At 33.9% G+C, this 25,453-nt stretch overlaps 1 protein-coding gene across 1 annotated transcript in view; it reads right to left on the bottom strand.

Annotated features, from left to right (window-relative positions):
* LOC143256922 (zinc finger homeobox protein 3-like) overlaps positions 1-25,453 on the bottom strand; it is a 142,844-nt gene that overhangs the window by 17,490 nt on the left and 99,901 nt on the right. The gene's annotated exons all lie outside the window — the stretch shown is intronic.

Below are 25,453 nucleotides of genomic sequence, written 5' to 3'. Positions count from 1 at the left end.
GTTAAGGAACAATTAAACTGAAAATTGTAAGTATCAGACAAACTGCTTAATAAATAAACGCGTGAAACAAATACACAACCTAATCCACAAGGCTTTAGCAAATAAATAATTTGGAAGTAACCGAAGTAACTCAGTATTTTCTTGTTAATTTCCATAATTGATAAATAATTATCTACTATCTGAAGTTGTAGTGTTTGAATAGAAACAGCAAATAAAAATCTTCGTAGGTGATAAAGGATTATGTACTAATAATAATTTTGGATTATTTATTGAACTAGAAACACCAATCAAAAGTCACTGTAAGTGATTAAGTACTTATCGTCATTGTTTATTTAAACTGAAAGTACCAAATCCAAAGAGATACTTATTGTACAAGATGTCCGGAACTTGTGTGTATAGATGAAAACCCTGTTGAGTCCATTTCACATTCCCATGATTGTCCAAAATATCTCTGTTAATCTAATGTAATTTTAACGTTAACAGTGGTGAGAGGTTTCTGTCCTTGTAATACAATTAACAATATGATTTTCAAAAACTTCACATGTAACCCAAGTCGGCCTTAGGTTTGATAGGTTTTTGTATACAATGTACGTAAGAAGACATATCACATATTAAAGCATTATTACACTACTTCTGTTTCGTTAAAATGACTGAAATTATACAATTATCAGACTAAATACAAAACAATTTCACTAAAAATTAAAAAACTGGCCAAAATATTTTTAGTTGCTTTAACAAACAATACATCTCTATCCTCCTTCCAGTATGAAGGAAGGAACAAACTGATTATAAAGCATTTAACAGTCTTCATCATGAAAACAATATTTCAATTTTAACTTAATAATAACGAAGGGAGTTCATTTGCATATTAACTAGAGCCAGATTCTCATTATCTAGTAATTAAATCATAGTATGGCTTCAGGAGCTCTGATTTATGGAAAGGATAAGTTTTAATTACTATTAGATTATTGGTGTCGTTAGCGGTCTAATTATTCCTGAAGATGAAACCTTTAACTTAAAATAACAAGCCTGTGGAGACATTTGGGTCGATATTGCAACTAACGTCGTACAATAAGCTAAGAAGCAACTCAGGGTTTTTAGAGCAACGATTTTTTTCAATCAATACAAAATTCTGGTTTTACAGGTTTATCTAGAAGTAAACAAAGTTGACAAGTAGTGTGTGTAAGATACTAAGATAGAGTTATAGAATGAAAATACAATGAAAGATTAACCTCAGGATCTTTTCAATACTAATAAGTAAACGTTGAAAATGTTGAAACCATTTATAGAGTTCATTCAATATTGTTATAAAAATGCAACTGGTTGCTTGACTGTAAAGGAAATGGTTTTAGGCTAATGAGGCCCGGGATGGCCAAGCGTGTTAAGGCGTGCGACTCGTAATCTGAGGGTCGCGGGTTCGCATCTCCGTCGCTCCAAACATGCTCGCCCTTTCAGCCGTGGGGACGTAATAATGTGAAGGTCAATCCCACTATTCGTTGGCAAAAGAGTAGCCCAAGAGTTGGCGGTGGGTGATGATGACTAGCTGCCTTCCCTCTAGTCTTACACTGCTAAATTAGGGACGGCTAGCACAGATAGCCCTCGAGTAGCTTTGTGCGAAATTTACAAACAAAGAAACAAAATTTAGGCTAATGTATTTATGGTAGGTTTCAAAATAATAATTCTTGACTGGTTGATGTAACTGAAAACCTGCTCTTTTTATGACTAAAATATTTGTGCTACAGATGGTTTACTAACGTCAAACCTGTATTAATTGCCAGTTACGAGAAAGATAGTTTGCTTTTTATTGGACTTTCTATTCAATACATAATGTTTGTTTGTTTGTTTTGAATTTCGCGCAAAGCTACTCGAGGGCTGTCTGCGCTAGCCGTCCCTAATTTAGCAGTGTAAGACTAGAGGGAAGGCACCTAGTCATCACCACCCACCGCCAACTCTTGGGCTACTCTTTTTACCAACGAATAGTGGGATTCACCGTCACATTATAACGCCACCACGGCTGAAAAGGCGAGCATTTTTTATGCGACTGGGATTCGAACCCACGACCGTCGGATTACGAGTCGAACAACTTAACACACTTGGCCATGCCGGGCCCCAATATATTATGTAAACTTCATTAAATCACAGACATGTTGCACATGAAGTTTCTCTATACAGATCACTTAAATAGGGGGAGCTTTTCTTATAATAGTGTGTGTGTGTCTTTTCTTATTGCAAAGCCGCATCTGGCTATCTGCTGAGCTCACGAGGGGAATCGAATCTCTGATTTTAGCGTTGTAAATCTGTAGACATACCGCTGTACTAGCGGGGGGCGTCTTCCAATAGTGTTTTGTTTGTTTGTTTTCTAGAGGTAATATTTATATCTTAAGCTGATTCTTAACTTGCGTAAACGAAATTATATCAGTGACTTCCAGTTGTCAAAATTATGTTTGTCTATCTGGTAAAACATTTAGAGTTCATTGTCTAATTAAAATAAAATAAAAAGTCAGTTCCATGATATTTCCCAATGGTATGTTGTTGTTGTTTTTATGGAATATTAACAAACACGAAGTCCTTTAAGATGACTACAACGCTTTCCTTGTTTAAATGCCAAACACAAGAAGAGAAATTCGTGAAACTCCAAACCAAAACACTTAAAATCTTGTTGTGTTTTTCCATCTTCGTACGATACAAAATTTTCTCCACCTCTATCTGGAAGAATTCAACTGAAGTTATTAAACTACCAGGTGAGATTGTCAGGGATATTTTAACCACTAATGCACTGGCTGAGAGATTTACACTGAAGAAACGTCACAACAACTGTCAATTTACCGCGCCATATTCTCGACAAGATGCATGAATGTTTGTGTCGGCTCTGATAGCTGACCTACTTAAAAGGGGAAGGGAAACGGGTAGGGTGTCTTGTTGGAATTTAACGTTCACGGACAAACAACAAGAATAAGTGGTATGGCTGAACAAACAAGTACACAAAGTTTGTTTTTAACGTTACAATATTCTTGGTTATAAAAACCAATCAGTATTAAAATAACATTTAAAAATTATTCAGTCTTTTTACGCTTGGTTTTATGTTTATTTCCTTAATATGCTGTTTTTTTTTCTTTAATATTTTGTCATCGACTATTTCAGAAGCACTCTCTTAAAAATAACAAATCATAACGTTTAACCATATATAAGAATAACTATATCTAAACCTACACAGAGCCGTGAGAAGCTATAAGGCCAATACGGCCTGACTACGTTTTCACAGCATATACAGCTACAATTTATCCATTAAAACTTCTTTCTTTCATTTCAATACATTATTTTGTATGTGATCAGTATTTGTAATTGAAATGGCTCATGATTTAATTTTATGGCGTTAAATTTTCAAACATATGCTGAGGGTACAAATTCTAGATACTCTCTAAAAATGGCATGCTTTGTTGTGCCTGTAGTGTGCTTTTCTCACATTATGTGTCACATTGTTTAGCTATGGTAATGAACTGACCATTCAAAAATTGCTTCTTACGGCGACAATATACATATAATACAATATACAATATATATAAGCTTATGTTTAAATTTTGTGTTTATTACTATTTCTTTTATTGTTGACCTCCATAACTGATAAATTATTATGTAGCTTTCTACTATTGACAATTATTTTGTTTAAATGATAATAGCAAATACAAATCTCCAAATAATTACGTAGCTTATTAAAAGATCGTGTGGTCATTTGTAATGACAATTCCTTTTTCAGGTCTATTCTATGCTAATAGTAAAAACTGCATGCTGTTTTTTTTTAGAGGCAGTAAAACCTTTACTGAACGGTGAGAAAAAAAACAACAACTTATTAATGTAATAGAGCAAAAAAAATGTATTATAACCGCCCTCCCCACAAAAACAAACAAGACCACCACAAGCTTTGTTTCATTAGACCTCTTGCACACTGTTACATTTGTAGCTAAAGAGTCATACTTCATAACGTAAACCTTTCGTTATGGGGACGAAACAGCAGCTGTATCAGAATTTTGATAAGAAAAATAGTATATGAAATCATTCTCTCAGTATAATAAATGTAACATGAAATATCTCACACGTAAATTAAGTGTATTTACTACTTAAAGAATTATATCGTATTCCTTTTCTTAAGTTAATATTCCAAATACAGTCATAATTAATCCTATGAAGATACAGAGCGTAGAAACTGAAAGAAATAAAGAGAAAAAAAACATCTACCTTTATAAGTTTAACATTATTATCATAACACTGGAAACAGTTTATACAAAAACAATAGGCTGTCTATATGAGTAATACACCGCTAATATTGTGATAAAATCATTAGAAGTGGCTCATATGATTTAAAGTTCACATACAAAAATAAACAGATTTCTTAGTTCTTTTATTCCAGAAACAAAGTCGATGTAGTTTTTCCTTAATGATTCGAGATTTCTATGAGTTTAGAGTGACAGCTGCTTTTACAGTACTCTATACATCATGCACTAAAAGGCCCATTTTTAAGCGCCCTCTAGTGATCAAAGAAAGAGCAAGATAAATCGATTATTAGCAAGAAAGGAAACTCCATAATACATAGAGAAGGAAATACGTTTGTCACGTGCTAATCTTTTTTCTAATTAGTAGATATAGAATAGTTTAGAACAAATCATGATTTTAATTTTGTTCGTTTATTACGTTTTTTAATATTTTTTATGCAACGTAATAAGAACAGTTGTCTCAATTTAATCTGACACTTCTTTTAAATTAAACTTTTTGTATTTTCAAAGCAACAGCAATGGGAAATTTGTATCAGTTGCATTCATGGTTACTTAACTTCAAATATGAAAAAAATATTTGATTAAATCTGTATTTATACATGAACTTATTTAGCATCATTAAATTACGAATAATTAACAGTCGTCGCAGTTCCATTTTTTTTACACTGCGCAGAAACCATCCAATTGTTAAATGTGGTATCAGTTATATAACACTCACGTGCTGATTTACATTAATTAAAACCTATATAGTTGCAATAATAATGCTTTTTAATGATGAAATTTGAAAATAATTTTACATAATTCGTGATACAATTACCTACAGATTGTATGTACTTGCTCGACCCATATCATGCGTACAACTTTTAATTAAAAGTGTTTAATTCATCCATATGTTTAACAACTGAAAGTCTGAGATCTGTAAACCTTAGCTTTCTATTTTAACAGAATGACGAATGTAGATAAGAAATTGCTCAATAGCACCAGTACAAAACGTTTAACCAAGAAATTAACTAAAAACATTAAAATAAATAAAGTATAAAATTAATAAATAACACTAATAAAATTAAAAGATTAAAACTAAACTAATAAGTAACAATAGATGAGTATATTCATAAGTTAGAAAAAGATAATGAATCCATAACAAGATGAATATAGTAGGAAATACACTGAATATCAGAATACACAGAGTAAAAAAACAAGAAATAACTTTGTTAGAAGTGACAGTAAGGGAGCCTCTTAACACAACACTGTAGAAACACTCTTTAAAGCAGTTTCAACTTCACACACATAAGCCTATTTTTCTTACAATACTAGTGACAGAACTTAACAACCAGAAAATATTTGGAGTAAAATATTCTGTCTATTGTACATTTCAATTATAGAGCTTGTTACAAAGAATTGGTGAAAATATAAAAAAAAAAAAAAGGTTTGGGGAAGTAATTTTCGTTTTCTAAATTGCTCGTTTATTTCTTATGTTATTGATGTACTTACGTTCATTTTTCAAGACAGTGTAAGTAAATTCCGTTACACTATAGATCTGAAGTACAATCTCCCTAATCCGGTATCTGTCTTAATAGTTCACTGCTAACACTGCTCGATAAACGTGTATCCAGCATGGAAATCAATGATGACTGAACGGGCCACAAACCATGGTGGCAGTGGGGAAGAGGAGGGGGACTTCTGTCATAGAAGACGGATAGTCACTGAAAGTAAAGATCAAGCGGCGGAGGATCGGGGATAAGTTTCAGAAGATGTGGCAAAGAGGTGTTTTGTTTACACCTGTGGGCCATTTAGATTGTCAAATTGGCATGAAGTTGTCGAAGCTTATGAGGTTTGATTTGTTTGTTTTTTTTCACTCATCCATAATGCCATCCTTCAAAGTTCGAGATAAAACTTAATTTGGTTGACTTTCAGGTAAAAACAATGTGATGACGAAAAAGCGGAAATGTGAAAGATGGATATTAACTGACGAACTTTTATTACCGCATAACTAGAACCGGTTCACAAGGCTATTAACACATTCTTCTAATCAGGCCTTCAGTCTCCCATCTATTCTGGTGTGTGACAGGAAGGTTTCACGATTGATTCATTATCCACATAATACTTTCTCATGAACAACTAACTCTAAACGTTACTAAGAGTTTACTTTTACTCAATGTACTTATAAACAATGTGCCATTGTTCTTACTGAAAACTTAACTCTGTAGGTTTCGTTAAAATGTGTTTCCTAAACCTGAAATACTCGTGCATAATGTATGACTTTTTTATCCATTTAATCACTTGCTGTCTTTGTTTGTTGTTAACTGCAAAGTTACACAGTGGGCTATGTGTTCTGTGCCCACTACGGGTATTGAAACCTAGTGTTTAGTGTTATATGTCTTCAGAATGGCCGCTAAGCGACTGAGGCAGGATGCTATGCAGTTAATTGCTTCCTGATTGACTATTAGCCTAAACAGAAAGAAAAAAAGAAGCATTTCACCTTAATTTAGGATGATTAAATAATTGTTGTGAAAGATGGTAGGATTAGTAGGAAATACAAATATTACTTTATATATAGGACGTCTGTTTGTTTGTTTGTTTTTATTTCGCGCAAAGCTACTCGAGGACTATCTGCGCTAGCCGTCCGTAATTTAGCAGTGTAAGACAAGAGGGAAGGCAGCTAGTCATCATCACCCACCGTCCACTCTTGGGCTACTCTTTTACCAACGAATAGTGGGATTGACCGTCACATTATAAGCCCCCACGGCTGAAAGGGCGAGCATGCTTGGTGCGACGGGGATTCGAACCCGCGACCCTCAGATTACGAGTCGAACGCTTAACTCAGCTGGCCATGCCGGGCCTATAGGACGTCAATGTGCAAACATGGAACAACTTTTAAATATTTAAGTAACAACAAACAAACCAGAATAGAAGCTACGCCGATATTATAATACTTTTATACTTTGACATTAATAAAATTAAAAGTAAAATAAATCTTCATCAGAACACTGCAACTCTGCAATAATCATGATTTTCCACAAAAGGATATGAATAATTTAACAAATAACCTACTGCCAGTGTCGGTAGGTGGCTCTGTGGTGGTCTCTGTTGCTTTCGGTCACTCCTTTAGCCGAACAAATGGTAAATGAGATCTCTGATCGGCAGTGGTCAAACAGACAGAAAAGCTCTCCCAAATGGACAATTAAATAACCTTTTGTTCCCGTTGGAGACAACTAAGAGGATTAACAGAAGATAATCGTCCCAGCTTCAGTGGCAAATGTGTTTCACCAGCGACAACAATCTACTCTTCGATTACGTCAAGAACACAGCAGCAGAAGTTGAATCAAGAAGCTCTTAAGAATTGATGCGTACGGAAAATATCGTAATGATTATTTACTCCAACGCGTGATACGATTTTTCTAATTTTTTTATATGACTTGGAAGGAAGTTCATTTTGCATGAGCAGTTAATAAATGATTGTCATTTGATGACAATTCATAACCCCTATATATGCTAGTATATTGTTATCTGGAAAGAAAATACGAAGGTAACATCCGATAGCTTTCATTTAGAGTGAATGGGATCATGTTTACTGATACGTAAGAGATGTTTCGCTCATTGCAGCTGGAAATTATAATTAACTTCGTTCCCTGTCGAACTGTTATTGAACTACTGTGTACTTAGTCAAGTGCAAGCAGTCTGGAACTCAATGTTCGGAGCTTTAAGTATAAAGGAAACTAGAACAGCACATATTGTCAGAAAAACGCTCACACCTGACACTTTTAGTTGAATCAGAATCAACAATCGTGCTCACAAAACTTCCTCTGTCTGTCTCGTGATACTGTTGTTGCCGAGTGCACATACACGTTACACAAAGCCGTTCAATATCGTAATTATAAGCTATTTCCTTTTTTCCAGTTATTTTTGGATCTTAATGGTTATAATCACGCCTGCCTCAACAAAACGTCAGTTATTTGAATACATATTATTAGCAAATTTGATCATTTAAAAACATCAAGTAACAGGAAACTCCTACAGTATTCATTATCTGTTAATGAATGAGTTTTAATGAGAATTGTTGAAAAATGAATACAAATTCACCAACAACATTTCGAGGTGTGAAACTGGGAGTCATTCTTTTCATTAAACAAAGATACTAGTTTATGGAAATTACAATCTACATCTAAATAGATTTGCTGTAAAAGCTGTTATTACATTTGACACCTTACTTACACTCCTAGTTTTACATAATAAATACATTACATAATATTCTAAGCAAAATAAGAGGATACGTACAATGTCATTAACTGTTCTGATACTACCAGACTTTGAAAGATCTAAGGTTTATGATAACCCTCAGATATTGGAAACCGAAATGCTCTATGAATTAGTATATTAATGCTATGATAGAGCTACGGTATTACTACTTTTTTATCTTATATTTCTCTTCAGTAAATGATCGTTACAAACATTATTTAAAAATGAAGTTAACATGCGTTCATTTTCGCAAAGCCTTGTTATTTCCAAGGCATTTTTGTTTTACTTCCTCCGATTTATAAATTTATACAAGTCAATTATATTTTTAAGATCTTAAAGTGACCGAAGCTTCCGTTACTATAGTGATAGAAACAATAGTTATTATAGCAACAAACTTTCGGTTGCTATAACAACTTTAATTCTTCTTTTACTTATTATTTAGAAAATTAAGAAGCATTTCATATTTCAATACACAATTTTCATAGCTTACATCTTGTATAAATACAAAAATAGAACAATAAAAACAAAATGCTAGAGCATTTTCAATTTGCCAATCTTAACTATGAATCCCGTAAACTCATTTCAAATTCCTTCAACATCTAATGGATCGTAATTATGTACTTTTTACGTTTCGTCTTTTCAGCAGCTAGCATCTTCGTAGATAATAAATTTAAATTGTTTGACTATTCATTTTAAATATGTGCAAGTGTTATTTTGTTTCTTTATAAAAACTCTTACAATTACACTATGTCACTTTAATCAAGATATAATATGCAAACGAAAAAGTGTCAAGGATGCCAATAGAAATAGAAAGTTCATAAGCGTATATTTTTTCATTTTATGTTAAGTACGTAAAGTAAATTAAAAAAACACAAAATTTTGTGAATACGTGTGCTATATGTTTAGACTCATCGGCAGGAGAAGGCATTATGTTGAGTGACTCTAACTATAATTAGTAAAAAAAGAGAGATTGAATTTTTTGAAGTAAATATCGCAATTTTCTATTGAAAGCATTGTGTATAGAAACAAAATGTGTTTACAAATGAATAAAGATTACATATATAAATAAATTAGAAAGTAACGTTTTCTTGGTGTTTGCAGTATTATGTTGATAAGTAACTAACCATAAATATGGTTTGAAATATTTGAATATATTAAGTGCAATCTTTATAAGATTAAAAATAGTGTAACAAGCTATAATATAGTAGGTAACAATAAAACATGACAATCAAGACAAAATTATTGGCTTAGTCGGTTTGGGCCTGGCATGGCCAAGTGGAGAAGGTAATCTGAGGGTCGCGGGTTCGAATCCCCGTCACACTAAACATGCTCGCCATCTCAATAGTTGGGGTGTTATAATGTGATGGTCAATCCCACTATTCATTGGTAAAAGAGTAGATTAAGAGTTGGCGGTGGGTGGTGATGACTAGATGCCTTCTGTCTAGTCTTAACATTGCAAAATTATGGACGGCTAGTGCAGATAGCCCTCGTGTATCTTTGCGCGAATTTCAAAACAAACCAAACCTAGTCATTTTAGAAGTAACATTAATCCTTTGACGATCATACCATAATTTGAATTGATTAAAAAAGGAACGGTGTAATAAAAACACTAACATGCAACTACTAAAATTGTCTGTTTTTCAGTTTTTAGACTGTTTCGAATTTAAGATTCTGCCTCTGTAGTGCTTCTTGATACACTCTTAAATGAATACACTTGGTTATTTTCAAACGAATAAGGGTTAGGATTAGCTTAGTGGTTAACATCTCAGACTAAATATTCACGGGTCTATGGCTTGAGTCTGTGGTTCATTCCATGAGGCCATGAATGCACGTAAGAGTAACTGTCAAACTCAGTTATTTGATTAGAGTAACGCAAGAGTTGGGACCTGGGTTTCTTCTAACTGCCTTCTTTCTAATCTATACATCAAAATTAGTGATAGCTTGTGCAGATATCTCGCATAGGTTTGAGCGAGCATACGAAAGAAACAAACAAATCAGTACATGTAAACTGAAAGGAAACCACCGCGTTCCATTAAAATTGCAATATTATTTTTCCTCAATATTTTGTATAATTGAACCGAATATATTTGAACTATTTAACATAATTTTGAATCATATAGTTTGAAGCGGAAATACACCATACTGCAAAAGCAATAAATGTATAGAAAGTTGTTAAGATGTTATCAAGAAATCAGCGTTACCTTTGCTACACCAATAGCATCTTGTGATAGCCTACAGAAAATTGTGCATCTGTCTTTATAAAATAATAAAGCAAAAACTGTGAATAGCAATTGTGTTTTTTTTTCATTGAAAAGATGAAACAATTCGTTATAATTTTAAAAGCATTAATGATAATCACAAAATGACAGAAAAGTATTGATAGAAACACCAGAAACAAAACTGCTGTTTATTGGCCTTGCTCGTAACACCTATTGGATGGCCATCTGTGTTACGTATCCGTCCCTTATTTTTAAGCGATAGGCTGAAGGGAAGGTAGTTAGTCAATAGCATCCAATGACAACTCTTGAGATTTTTATTTTAAAATTGAAAAGTGATATTTGACTGTCACTCTTAAACTCTGCATCCTTAAAGTTCGGAACGTGATTTTTTAATTGGGATAAAGGGACAAGCCATGAGCTCTCAGTTCCACAGTCCGTCACAAGTTCGAGTTCAGCCCTCAACTCGAAATAAAAGAAGCAAAAAGCGCCTGGTTAAATCGTTTCTGACAAACAATATCCATCTTGATACTGTAAAAATTACGATCTGTTTATTTGGAGATACTCTATCTTAATAAACATATTTTAGTCTTTAACAACGATATAAAACTAAATAATGAGAGTTTGTTCCTTGCTTGATATTGAAGTACAATTATCACTTTAAACATCAATCTGGAACGTAGTCAAGCCAACAAGAGGAAACTAGATAAATTAATTAGATAAATAATTATGTAGAGGCATTTCCAACTCCAACCTCAAGCAACGGAACATGGAACGGGCTGAGCCTTCAGAAGAAAGAGCGGATTTTACTGATTAGAAACCCGGATGTACAAGCTTTGGGCTGTAAGATTAATCAGTGAGACCAACAAAAAATAACATGGACGTGAGACCGACAGTAAATGAGAACAAATTCTTATAATTCTTAAACAGGAGGATTTAGTCTTGAGAACGATTTACACTTTTGTCTAGTCTTATGAATAACATTTCAACTCATTTTGCCATTGGTACTGAGCAAAGTCATAAGCAATATATTTAAATAAACTAGTTCTCTTTTTCAAAATTATTCATTATCATGCTCATTCGTATACGCGGTTATAATGTATTTGCATTTAAATTCGAAAAAGCAAATGGTTTCATGCGAAATTACCAATATTTTATTAGAAAACGATTCAAACTCCTGATATAGATTTTTGTTTTCCACTTTGAATATAGAAGTTTTGGCTCTTGTTCTTTTTATTTAAGAAACAAAGACGTATATTTAGAAAACACCACTTGAAAAAAAACGAATACTTATCAGTTAGTTAAAATTATAACAAAATTCTTCTGGTCTGAAAAGTGTATGGGTAAAGATAATGTTTAAAATAACATACTTTGATGCTTTCACATAGAATAGGAATTTGAATTTGGTAGTTATGATCTCAGTGTATTTAGATACTTAGGAACGTATGTCCAGAAGTAAAAAAAGTTACTTAACTTGAAATGACTCTATATGTAATTAAAAAACAAACAAACAGTAATTTAAGATTGGTCACGATAGCAAATAAACCAGTATAGTTTGAATGATCTTACGAAATGCCACCTACCAGTAGCACAGCGGAATGTCTGAGGACTCACACCGCTAACAAACGGGTTTCGATATCTGTGGTTGGCAGAGCACAGATGGTCCATTGTGTAGTTTTGTGCTTATTTCTAAACAAACAAGCTCATGAAATGCTGTACTGCAAATAGAAGTTATTTTCTATTTTCTATTGTTGTTGTTCATTCTGCCAAAAGGATGCGACTGTAAATGTGCAGATAACGTTTAATTTGTTAGAAAACTAAGTTTATTAGGTTTCTTTAAACGTAAGCCTCGTCACATCAAACATGCTTGCCCTTTCAGCCGTGGGGATGTTATAACGTGACGATTAATCCCACTATTCGTTGGTAAAAAAAGTAGTCCACGAGTTGGCGGTGAGTGGTGAGAATAAGCAGCCTTCCTTCTAGTCTTACACTGCTAAATTAGGAACGGTTAGCGCAGATAGCCCTCTTGTAGCTTTGCACGAAATACAACAAAAAACAAATCTTTAAACGTGAATAAATTCAGCTGTCTTCTTATTACTAACGTCTCCAATCATTCTTTATAAGTAGGGGCTTTCAAGATGTTGCTTTAAACTATGCTATTTTTTCGGGTAAGTGAAGTGTAGAACAAATAGGGTTACCTAACATACAGTTTATGTAATTTTATTAAACATGAACGTCGGTGCCCAGCAGCTTCTGTTAAAGTCGTATGACAACATGGCTAAGATCGTTTACAGAAACATGATACATACATGTTTAACCCTTAAGTCATTGATTTCTTTTTATATTCTTCACTACCTGTAAAACCACGTGTTGTATTACATTTGCGAACACAAATTACAAGAAAAAACAACAAAAAACACGGTGAAATTACTGATTTGTTATGTAAAATACATAAGGGATTCAAGACGTAATTAATGTAATTAATAGCAATACCGACAGTATTTTGGTTTAATTTCTTTGTTATTGATATATTGTTAGGGTTCCTATAACATGTCAGCTTGTAACGTGTTGGATTCACAAGTAATTTGATGCATAAATAGTTTAGAAACTATGTTTAAAATCCCAGGATAAAATCGTTCCACAAGAGTATCACACTCGTGGCTGAGCCTCCCATTTAATATCCTTCTACAACAAACAATAACGCGTGCGTGGTTAATATCATTTTACAACAATACTGCTACATAGCTAATTTCTTATATATATTTATATATACACAGACACACAGCATTATACATACGTGGTCAAGAGTTTTCTTAGCAACGTTACACACACATACATACATGGTTAAGTCTATTTTGTACAAACACATGATGATCTCTTAATACCGCTATAACATATTCAAGGTCGTTTTTTATAAGACACATGGTTAAGATCACGTCTCTATAATACATAAGCTTAAAGCAATACACAATTCTGAACTATAGATTGGTCCGGCATGACTAGGTTGTTAGGGATGTTCGATTAGCAATCTGAGGGTCGCGGGTTTTACATTCCCGTCACATTAAAAATGCTCTCTCTTTCAGTCGTTGGGGCGTTATAAAGTACAGTCAATTTCATTATTCGTTGGTTAAAAAGCTGGCACTTGGTGACGATGACTAGATGCCTTCCCTCTAGTATTAAACTGCTAAATTAGGGACGGCTAGCGCCGATAGCCCTTGTATAGCTATGCGCGAAATTCAAAATAAACAAAGTAAGTATTGTAAGAAAATGAAAGGTTAAATTTTACTGTAGTTTAAAAATTATAGTGCTGAACCAAATAACAATATATTTAATGTTAAATGCTGTTGCACAAAAATTTAAAAATGACGTAGTTTAAGCTTTGTGGATAGATAAATCTGCTTTAAGTGTCGAGGAAGAGAAGATGAGATTTGACGACGGAAAATGAACCATTACACATGGGTGTGTGTGAGTTCATTATCACTTTACATTGTTGATTAGATCGTGGGGTTAGGACTAACTCATATATCCTACGCTGGCTGAACTTCATGAGGTAACAACAAAAGTATCCTGCTAATGCATTTACCGCTATAATGTTTTGATATTTAACGTTGCATACACCTAACTAAACAAGTATATTAAGCATGCTATGTTTTAAATCATTTCTGGTTTGGGTATTAATAAATTATTTGCTTTGATCATAAGTTTATTGATAACGTTATCAGTTATTGCTTGAAATACCAGTAGAAAAGTATGGGTAACAAAAAGTTTCTAAAAGGGCCTTAAATGTAATCCGAAATGTCAGTGATTCATCAGTAAGTATGTAGGCTTTCGACATGGTGGAAAGAACACAAATGGTCCATTGTGTAACTTTGCGCTTAACAACAAAAAACAATTTATCAGTTGAATTACAAAATAAAAGAAATATGACCAAATGAATTCTAATTTCTGCTAATTGCTAATGGTCTCTTGATTAATCTAATCACAATACCTTGTTTACTCTTATAACTATTTATCCAACCAATGTACATTAAACATGCCAAGGTTGAATGTGAGGTAATTGTTTTTTCTCAAACGAAATGTTCTCTTATAATGTCATATAAACACAACACCGTTCATAAGCAGGTATTTAAAAATAACCTTGAGTACGTGATATTATTGTTATTATGGTATTAACTTAATCAGTTGTCGTTAAAGATAAAAAAAATTACATGAGGTTCGGACTTATCAGTTGGGAGAGTTTAATTAAAGTTGCACATTGAAAACATTTAGTAAACCATGAAATATAGTAATACTGGCAAGATCCCAGTGGTTAAAAAACAACAACTGATCATTTATTGGTATCTGTCCAGCTCCTTCCTGTTTCTAATATTATTTAAAGTAATTAGGACCACAAGGTACAATAAGAGTGAAAAAATAATCAACCAAGGTCTACAGATTGTATCTCCTACATTGTTGTTCAGTTTTATTTTAAATTGTTGACAACTGTTAACATACAAAGAGGCTAGAACAAAATAGTTCATTCTAGTTACACACTGTTAGTTAAGGAAACGAATAATACTCGTCAGGTTTATCTTCTATAAAATCATAAAGGTGTAATTTTAGAAAAAAAATGCGTTTACGTAAGTTACAATTAAAATACTTTACAAAAAGTCTTTTCATAAGAGGTTTAAATAGTGCCTTCAGAGAAACACACACTAAGTAATACTAGACATTTCATTAAAAATTATTAACGGCAAATCTAAGAGAATTTTAGCATTTTCCTATTAAGTTGTATAACCAAACAACTCAGTGATAACCACTTAGATGTGAGTCAATACAAAACGAGTCAGTTTATGACAAATTTCTAATACGATTTTTTAAATGAAAAGAACGTGTTTTTAGTTGTTAACTAAAAATGTAAAGGAAAAGCGGAAAGTGTAGTTAAAAATGTGCAGCACTTTCTGTTGATTTATGTTACTTAATCAGTAACTAAGCATATATTGTTTTTGTGCTATAATCAATCTGGGAAGTAAAAATATTAGACAGGATATTACTTGTACTTGAGTTGAACATTAAATAAACCATAATACACGCTCAATTGTTTTACCAACGTATTTCCTCTGTGTGTGTTCTATTTAACTCGATTCAGCCTCTACAAGCAATGGAGACGTTTCATGACAGCTTCTACGACCAGGAAGTAGCTATTTGACTCTTTATTATTAAATGTAAGCCTCTTCTTAAACAGAGAGACTAAAAGAAAGAACACAAGGCTCATTCTGCACATCCTTACAGCTCTTGACGTTCGTATCTGTTCAGTCTATCGCTATAACGACGTCACAGCGTTAGACCTAATGAAGTGTAATGAATCAGGACATTATGGGGTCATTGTGACGTTAGGTATGCAATCTGAACAGACCGTGAAAGTGACCATCAACTGGACAAAGTTGTACAACCAAAGAAAAGCATCACTGAACTTACAGACTTCACACTTCCTGCCAACTATTTTCACTCTCACAGAACTCATCTGTCACCAGGAGGAACTTTTTTTTCTCGCCTCCTAGCTGTACCGCGAGTTGGTCTTTTGAAAAACTAATAAGCCTTGCAAAGAAGCACCGAATTGTACAAATAACCGACATGTTAAAACACTGAATTGTTACTAGTTGTTTTTTTCGGTAACTAAGGTCATGAAATGTTCAAAATTTAATTCATTTATTATCAATTAAAAACTAAGAAAGGAAAGAAAATGCAGTCAACTACGATTTATAATTAACTTGTACAATATCGAACGAAAAATAACAAAATATTTTCCTTGTTTTATCTTAGGAGATAAGACAACATATCATTATCTACTTTCTTTCTCTGTAGCGTTGGTAAGTTGAAACCAAAGTTTATTTTTATTTCCTAAAAATCTCCAAAAGAAACGTGCACGATATAAAAACAACCGTAGGCCTTTGTAGGCCTTGTTTTAATAATGGTGTAACACATTGTTGTGCACTCTTTTCAAAGACACCAATTTTGAGCTCTCGCACATTGGGGAATTACACTTTCCTTTATGAGAGGATTTGAGGCATCTCTAGTGTGTCGAACGAAATTCATTAACATGTCAAGAGCTAAGCCTATCGGAATTAAAAAGAAGGTTGCAGATTTTAGAGCGAGCAGTAATTTAGGAAGCTAAGAACGTTCTGTTCAGAAAAAGATAAAGAAGAGACGGACTGCTCCAGATGATCCCTGTACTGGCAGGGATTTATACAACTTCGACAGTCTAAGCGAAAATTAGTGCTTCTTTAGTTGTAAGAAGAGAAGGAGATAAGGGCGCTCGACTCTACATCGCAAAGCTTCTCTACAATGGACGTGGTATACTTCAGATCCCTTCATCTTACACAGTTCTTAGCTCCAGCAACTTATACGCCCCTTTATTAAACTTTACTAAAGATCTTGAAAAGGAAAGAAGAGGGAAATGGACACGACGAAATAAAAAAAAACCACTGTGTGAGGTCGTGATAAGTTTAAGTAAATGAAGTTTTGTGTTTATATCTTGATGTTCATAAGATAAAAAAAAACAATCACAAAGGTAAAATACGAACAAAATAGAAAATAATCCAGTTCTTTTGAAGTTCAGATATATTAAAAATTTAAAAACGCAGAATTTTCTATTAAAAAAGAAATGTGATGATGCATTAAAGTTTTTGTGGAAGCTCTGAATTCGTATCATCTATACATTCTCAGAATACAATGTTGGTGCCTTATATGTGACTAGTGTTAAGTATAAATAATTCATATCTTGGCAGATGTATTACATATATATGCATATAAAGAACTGTACAAATGTAGTCACATTTTACAACTGTATTGTTTCACATATATATAATAACTATATTTATGCACATAATCCTTACACACTCTTTCACATAGGCCCGGCATGGCCAGGTGGTTAAGGCACTCGACTCGTCATCTGAGGGTCGCAGGTTCGAATCCCTATCTCACCAAACATGCGTACCCTTTCAGCCGTGGGGCGTTATAATGTGACGGTCAATCCCAGTATTCGTTGGTAAAAGTGTAGCCCAAGAGTTGGCGGTGGGTGGTGATAACTAGCTGCCTTCCCTCTAGTCTTACACTACTAAATTAGGAACGGCTATCGCAGATAGCCCTAGTGTAGCTTTGCTTGAAATTTAAACTAAACCAAACTCTTCCATATAAATCTAGTGTAGTTTCGTTGGATTTTAAAGTTAATTCAAATAATCTCATTAACCCTTTCGAACCGGAACAGTATGTCAAGTGTTAAGCTACTAGTTTATCATCACTGGATTATATGTTAAAACGCAAACAACGAAACAGGTATTGAATACTGATGTAAATACAAACGCGAATCTGCGTTTTATAAACAACTGATAAAAAATAAGGATTATTTCAGATACCAGATGCTTGTTATACGTAATACTGAAACATAGTTTTAAAATGTTCAACAGCAAATTTCAAACTAATGTCTGTGTTTACTTTAATGGACTTAACCTTCATTTTATGACCCTCAAAATCCACTTTTCGAGATAAAGTTAACACTAATTAACTTAGTGTTATTGCATTCATATCTTAATTAAGACTTATAAATGCTACACTTTTAATTTTTTGCTCAAATTAAGAGAGAAAATAATTATTTGGAAGCTTGGTTAAAGTAAATGTAACTGAACTTTCACTCTCTTTATGAGGAGTCAATACATTGTTATGTTAACAATATTAATACACCCATACTCATACACTAAAATACAGGGTGTTCGGAAAGTTACTGTGCACTTATATATTTATTAACAATATAGAATACAGGAGGTAAATATGAATGACAATTATTAACAATGTTGAAAGTGACCTCCGTTAGCATCAATACAGGCCTGGATCCTTCTTATTTTGGGCCTGGCATGGCCTAGCGCGTTAAGGCGTGCGCTTCGTAATCTGAGGGTCGCGGGTTCGCGGCCGAGTCGCGCCAAACATGCTCGCCCTCCCAGCCGTGGGGGCGTTATAATGTGACGGTCAATCGCACTATTCGTTGGTAAAAGAGTAGCCCAAGATTTGGCGGTGGGTGGTGATGATTAGCTGCCTTCCCTCTAGTCTAACACTGCTAAATTAGGGACGGCTAGCACAGATAGCCCTCGAGTAGCTTTGTGCGAAATTCCAAAAAACAAACAAAAAACAAACCTTCTTATTTTGTTTCTAAACACCGCTATCAGTTGCTGGCTTGAAAGAGATTGAATAAAATATGATTACAAAACTGCACAGTGACTTTACAAACACCCTGTAGTAACCAATTTTTGTTTGCAAGGAAAACAAAATTTTGAATATAATGTTTTTGTTCGATTATACATAAAATTTCCACTTCCTGTTACGGTAGTAGTAACACATTACTAATGGGAATGTATGAAAAATAAAGATATTTTAATTTAGTGTTTTCATAAACTGATTTAACATCTTTATTTCATACAACTGGATAAAATATATAATGGTCATCAGAAGACACAGCCTGCTGCTGAAAGAAGATCAATAGTTGAAGTTACATAATGGTCATCAGAAGACACAGCCTGCTGCTGAAAGAAGATCAATAGTTGAAGTTACATAATGGTCATCAGAAGACACAGCCTGCTGCTCAAAGAAGATCAATAGTTGAAGTTACATAATGGTCATCAGAAGACACACCTTCCGCTCAATAAAAATCATTAGTTGAAGTTGCATAATGGCCATCAGAAGACATAGACTGCTGCTCAATGAGGATCATTAGTCGAAGTTAAATAGTGGTCATCAGAAGACATAGGCACATAACCTACTATTAGAATTGGATCGTTAATGGAAGTTGCGTGCTCAGAATGAGCTCCTAGTGGTATTTGAATGCTCGTATTCAATCGCCATAACTTAACGCTCCGGCTTGGTTTTACAGTGAATGTTACCAATCTTCAGCTGCACAATAACGTTTATCCCTTGATTTGATAGATTGTGGACTCAGGATATCTCATTTTATTGTGAAGAAGATTACTGTTGAAGTTTCCATTACGTAGTACCCTTGTAATGCTTGCAAAATGTGAATGGAAAATTTTATTGTATTTAAATATCATTATAACTAGATATATTTGACTTGAATCAAGCTCTGCTTCCTTGTCCCATCAGCTCAAGTTCTCTTTTAATTTAAAAGCTGCTTAAACTGTTTTCATCATTTTCCATTAACTCAAACTTTATTTTCGTATTCCTTTGGGCCAGGCGTCACCTAGTACCCAAAGTGACTAAACTTTTAATTTTAGTGTTCATTGTTCCTAGCCTGTCGCCTCAAAAACGCAATCCGCTGTTTGAGGGCATGATTATGCTATACGAGTGAAGGTTAAATGCCACCATACAGCCTAACAAAATTATTCAAGAGTTAAAGTTTATACTGATGACCAGTTCTCTTTTCTATAGTCTATAATTTTAAAATTAGAGACGGCTATGTGCAGGTAGATTTTTCTGTAGCTTCGTAAGAAAATCCTAAAACAATTATTTCCCACAAGCTAAAGCTCTCTTTTCACACCCACTAGGCCAAACATTTTTCTCCTTCCAGTAGCTGATGGTTGAGTTGCTAGTTTCTTCCGTTCTAAAATCACATCTTCCAATAATTATTTGACTGACACAATTCAACTCCAAAGATATTCCGGTCTTCAAATTGTTAAAAAGTCTTGTCGAGCATAATTTAATAATCATGGAAAATAGAAAAACTTTCCTTCAGAAAGTCTATTACGCAACATTACCCAAACGTGAAGAAATCAACTTTAGATTTTATATATCATCTGTTCTTTCAAGTTATCACATTTTAACTGAATTACAACTGAAAGGTCAGGGTTTCTAATCCTCTAGTCACAGGGACAACCATGAGCAAGGTAATTAGATATCTACTATTTTACCCTAGCGTTAATCAAGAAATTGAAATATTCATGTTATTTGTCTGCACATGTTATACAAAAAATGTTTAATAAATTACAAATTGGGAAGCAAATATACGTAAACATTATACGCAGGAATGAAGTATAACGCTACATATTTATTTGGCTCGGCATGGCCTGGCGGTTAAGATACTCGACTCGTAATCTGAGGGTCGTGGGTTCGAATCCCCGTCACACCAAACATGCTCATCCTTTTAGTCGTGGGGGCGTTATAACGTGACGGTCAATCCCACTATTCGTTGGTAAAAGAGTAGCCCAAGAGTTGGCGGTGGGTGATGATGACTAGTTGCTTTCCCTGTAGTCTTGTTTTACTAAATTAGGGACGGCTATCTCAGATAGCTCTCGTGTAGCTTCGCGCGAAATTCAAAACAAACGAAACATATTTATTTTCAAAATAAACAGAATATTTGCATACTATTAATGGAACTTAACTATTTAATCGTGTCTCGTACACAAATTCAAAGGGTTACGAAGAATACATAGCAGTGTATCAAGAAAAACCTAAAGGCTAAGCTTAGGTTTCAAAGCCTCCATCTAATCCACGTTGCACGTCCCCCCGCCAAAATAAGGTAAGAGCCCAAGTTGCAAAGGTTATTGTTCCTAGCAGTAACGAAGGGTTAACTGCAGCGTTAGTTTTAAAATTATTCCAGCAAAGCCTTATAACCTCTATTGGAGCGTTAATTTTATAGTTATCATTTATGACATCTATTCTTTGCAGACGTTTTGGTTTTATCAGTTCTGAAAGACAATAAATGGACGTGGAGAATGTTTCACATGATACAACTTCGTTGTTGATTTCTTTATGTAAAGTTTACTTAAATATTATGCCCGATAAGGCCTAAGAAATGAGTAATTGTAAAAAAAAACTTTATATGTCCTTACCCTTTTATTTAAAACAGTCTTTGAATAATTTGTAGTTTGTCTGTGTCTTCACAATTCATGTTATGTAGTTTATTTACATGAAAGAGAATAAATTTTAAAACTACTTAATACTCATTGTTCATTGTATTCACATACAATGGGCCTAAACAACTAAAGAGGATCAGACAAAAACTTTCTTTGGTTTTAATGGATACATTTTATGAGTATTGTAAGATTCCTCATAATTGTCTAATTGTTACACGACAACACTAGATGAGACACTAACACTGCGACAGCTGAATGCAAATTTCATTAATTAACAAGGATATCATATAGAGTCAGCTTCAACTTGTTAATAAATTAAATTGTTTTACATACGTTCATGGTTAAGGAATGCTTGCACATTCACTTTAAAACAACAACAGTCTCATTTTTGTTTTCTTTTTTTCACACATTATACGAAGCTCTTAACAATTTGTAGCATGTGTGTTAATAGTATTTCGAATGTAAGGAAACGAAGTGACCATAAACACACCAAATGTTCCTTTTATTGATTTAGGCTTAAGTGGAAGAAAGCGATCAACAGGTTGTACCATTCTCAAGACAGCATTAACCAATTGACATGATGAGCGGCCACGGTTGTTCGCATGTATTTCCAAGACGTAACTAGTTCGGAAACGTAGATCGAGTAACTGAACCATTGAATGCTTTAGAGAGAGAGAAACAATTGTAAAAATGTAAGGAAGACGTGGCGATTATTGCCATAACATTTGAATCACTATGTCCCTCAGTGGCACAGTGGTACGTCTGCAGACTCACACTGCTAGAAACCGGGTTTCGATACCCGTGGTGGTCCGAGCACAGATAGCTCATTATTTAGTTTTGTGCTTAATTCCAAATAATCAATCAATTAATCACTAAATCTAGAAAACGAGTAATCAAATAATTCCTAGAATTAAAAAGTGAAGAATCGTTAGCTGCTGATGACGTAACATCATTTTAGATCAACGTTACCTCTGTACTCAGTTCCTATAGTAACATTTAGGATAAAAAATACCAGCTTAGTGCAACATAGCAACGTTAAGTGCTTTTTTTTAAAGCTGGGGTGAAAGTCACTGGAACATTATAGATTAAATAAGAATACTTAGGACCAATGATTGAAGTCAAGGAACTTTGTTTTTGAATTACATTGTAAAAACTTACAGTCAAGAACATCAAATTTCCTTGGAACACTTGGGTTCAATATCTTTGTATATAACAAGACAGCAATGTACAGCTAAGCACAAGCACTTACTGTATACAACAAAATAAGGTTGTCCCAAGTGAAATAATCACTACAGGTAATAAGTGTGAAGTATCTCGTTTGACTGAACTACTTTTATTGCCTGTAACAAGGCCGAACTACCTCGTTTAGTTGGAATAATGTCTACATGTAACAAGAGCGATGCGTATTGATTGAAAAAGTAACCGCTAGTAAAATATCAGAACGCCGTATTCTGAGCATTAACTGCATGTGAAGTACACAAAATGGTCTAATTCAAATATTGCTGTACATCACAAAGTATTAAATTTAATGCAAATATTTTATTTATCTGTCGACAATAAATCTTCAAAATATTGTTTAGTTCTTTACAATAGCTTATGATCCGAAGATAGATGGTTAGCATCCCATTGTCGCAAAATATCGTTTACCGCATTTTGAGGCCGTGGGTGCGTTATTAGAGAGACAGTCAAATTAAATTTTTTTAATTAGAAAAATACTGGAGTTGGTAGTCGATGCTTTTTGACTAGCTGTCCTGCAGTTAGTCTATCAGTTCAAAATTAAGAAGGGCTAACAAAGATATCTCTTGTGTGACTTGTGTGAAACAAAGCGTACGCATAAAACACAAAATGAGAAAACATTGATAATATCATGATTATTACTGACTGCTACTTCTGAAACCATACTGCCTTTAACCTAAACAGTAATCTTGATGCATCAAAAATAAAACAAAAAATTAACTTACACTCACTGGTTAACCTAGATATGTTTAACAAGGTCCTTAAGACTAAAACACAACACAAATCTATTAATGTTACATAAGTGAAACAGTATACCGAATATTGTACCGTATAATATTACAGCGAATGTCAATTTTTAATTCATATAAGATGGCCCGGCATGGCCAAGCGTGTTAAGGCGTGCGACTCGTAATCTGAGGGTCGCGGGTTCGCATCTCCATCGCGCCAAACATGCTCGCCCTTTCAGCCATAGGGGCGTTATAATGTGACGTTCAATCCCACTATTCGTTGGTAAAAGAGTAGCCCAAGAGTTGGCGGTGGGTGGTGATGACTAGCTGCCTTCCCTCTTGTCTTACACTGCTAAATTAGGGACGGCTAGCACAGATAGCCCTCGAGTAGCTTTGTGCGAAATTCAAAAACAAACAATTCATATAAGAGTTTTCCTCTAACTCTAAAAGTTAGATTCTCAAGTTGTTGATTTTTCGGAATATGTGAAATAAGCTTATTATCTAAGTTTAGAAATTATGCGTTTTGCAAATATATATATATATAGATAAATCTAGTTTGGAGATAGAACTTGAAATGTTGTAAATACGCCCTCTAGAAGAACTGAATAAACAGGAAACGGGCGATTATAGGCATTGATCTTTGGTAACATAAAGTCGAAATTTTAGGCTTAATTTGGAAGAAAAAATAAAATTTGGAAACGATTGTTTTGGTTTATGTAATTAAACTGCATGAAATGGACACCATTATTTCACACGCACCAGGTAACTTCTGTTATCTCACTTCTCTGACGTGTTTCTAGTTTTGGTTGGACAGGCATCAGTTCCTACAAGAGCAGAGGTTACGGATTTGTATGTGTGATGAAACACTTGTATAAACTAATCGCCGGGAGTTTACAGCAATAATTAAGTAAGCTTTACGAGCTTCCATTCCTTCTGTAAACCAATAGGAATTTTGTTTTTTTTTTTTTACAAAGACTACCTTTGATTAAACCAAGATTACAAAGAGACAGAATCCTATGTTTAGTATGGGCGTGCCAGGGTGACTCGACACTTACACGTTACGTTGACAGAATACTGATGACTCTTAAAAACCTAGTTGTTACACTTTAACAAATTTAATTCACTACGGAGGGATACACATTCACTCCCTTATAAAGAATTGTCTTGAAAGATACACTAACTCTGACAGAAAGAGCAGACACCAAGCTTTTAACATAAAGATCACCTTGACTTTTAATGACAACCTTTCACCCAAAAGTTTGTCATCGAAATTGTTTTATCTTCTTTGTACGTACGGTAAGAATGTGGGGAGACTCTTAAAGAAGGAGTTGTAACGAATTACTATTTTACGTCCATTCCGCTTTTATATTCAAATGTGATTAAAGTAGAGAGTCATAATTCTTTCAGTGGCTTATTTAATGTATAAAATACTTCTGTGTACTAATGCAAAATCAGTTTCTTGGTAGGTGTTTTTTTTCTTTCTGCCTTTATGTTTATATAATAACTTATCTATGTACAATATGTTTCTCTTGAGTTAATTCGTTTTGTTACTCTAGGTATGTACCACTGACTAATAGAACTCGCATCTCATAAAGAACACACTACAATACAATTTCATTTTACCTTGTTATTATCTATCTCAAAGTTTAGTTAAAACTAAACTGTTTTAAGTTTTAAGAATATTTTCTATTGATGTTGAATAATTATGAAACACGTGGACAATAATCGGTTTGCTTAACTAATGAAATAGAACACAAAGGAATAACACAGAAAAATGTGCACGTTTTCTATTAGTACCCTTCTTCCAAAACTATCTAATTTAGAAGGAATATTTTCCACATACAATAGAGCTGATTGATGGCAAGACATTAAATTCTTAGACAGTTAAGAAACCAGCATTCGATTTAACTGCCTTCTACTTCACGTATAATCAA

This window comes from Tachypleus tridentatus, chromosome 7, assembly GCF_004210375.1.
Source record: "Tachypleus tridentatus isolate NWPU-2018 chromosome 7, ASM421037v1, whole genome shotgun sequence".
NCBI lineage: Eukaryota > Metazoa > Arthropoda > Merostomata > Xiphosura > Limulidae > Tachypleus > Tachypleus tridentatus.
The sequence above is the reverse complement of the archived record's forward strand: the minus strand, read 5'-3'. Positions and strand labels throughout refer to the sequence as shown.